Here is a 1,201-nt window from a genome sequence, read left to right on the forward strand (position 1 = left end):
TCAAGTAGTACAGTTCTAACTGTGAGCAAATTAAAAAAAAAAAAAAAGGAGATCAGGGACACAGTACCCAGACCCTGAGTTCAGACTCTAGGACAGGCACAAAAAAGGTGAGGTGGGAGAATTGGAGAAAAAAAAATTTTTTTTTTTTCTGTCAAGGAAAGGGCTGAGGGTGGACGATGGAGGAGAATGGATGAGGGGCACACCCGGCACATTTTGGCTCAAGAATATTGATCATTTGGTTTCAAATTCAATCAGAGAGACAGCTCTTCAGTTTCAAGTGGCAGGGAACAGGCCAAGGGAACATGGCCAAGGAGGCCGGAAGTGTGGGACCCCATGGTGGGGGGAGCCTGGAGAAACTCCTGACAGCCCCCACCCCTTAAGATCCTGTGAGCTGGGAGGGGCTCCTAGCTGCCCGGTGGCCAGTGCCTACGCCTGTGGCCTGTGACTCAGCAACCGGAAGCTGGCTCTCCCAGGCCCCTCAGCCCCTGGCAGAGCAGGGCAGGGTAGGAATGCCAGGGGGGCCCGGGGGGCTCAGGATTGGCTTAAGGTTGCACTCCTCCGCTGCTGATCAAAGCGACATCGTCATCATCGATGATAAGATTCAAAAATAGATTGCCCGCTTCCTTTCTTCACCATTGGAATCAACAGCGATGTCAGGTTCACAAGTCTAATTTGTCCACGTCATTCATCAAATTATCCTCTCAAAGGTGTCACTGAATCATGCTGGGCTAGGGAGCTTGGGGAGGGGCGGCTCTGGAAGGGTTAACCGAGACTCTTTACCCCTCAGACCTTGTAGGTAAATTTACCCCCAACCCGGGGGTAAGAGGGAGGGAGAAAATAGGGGACCAGAAGAAAAAAGACCCTTTTCATCACTTGGCCTGTCCGTGCAGGCTTTGGCAAAGACTACAGCAATTCTTCATTCATCAGAAATTCCCAGAAGTTAATTTTCCATAAAACAGGGGCTCACCTCCTTAAAGGCAATCTTTCATCTGTCCAGCATTGGTTGAGCCCCTAGAGTGTGCCCGGGGGCCCTGGCAGCGGCCCCAGAGGGGGTGGGAGGGGACCGTGAAGCATCCCAAGGTGAGATGGGATCCTTAGGCACTTCCGAGACTGAGAGGAGGTATGGAGGTATGGGTAGTTAGACACGGACATCTTAGAGGGGTGTGTGTGTGTGTGTGTGTGTGTGTGTGGTTACAGGGAA

General features: G+C 51.9%; 1 protein-coding gene across 1 annotated transcript in view; it reads right to left on the minus strand.

The window, feature by feature from the left end:
- Dlk1 (delta-like 1 homolog (Drosophila)) overlaps window positions 1-1,201 on the minus strand; it is a 12,975-nt gene that overhangs the window by 11,543 nt on the left and 231 nt on the right. The gene's annotated exons all lie outside the window — the stretch shown is intronic.

The sequence above is a fragment of the Dipodomys ordii genome, unplaced genomic scaffold (assembly GCF_000151885.1).
Source record: "Dipodomys ordii isolate 6190 unplaced genomic scaffold, Dord_2.0 Scaffold2, whole genome shotgun sequence".
In the NCBI taxonomy this organism is placed as follows: domain Eukaryota; kingdom Metazoa; phylum Chordata; class Mammalia; order Rodentia; family Heteromyidae; genus Dipodomys; species Dipodomys ordii.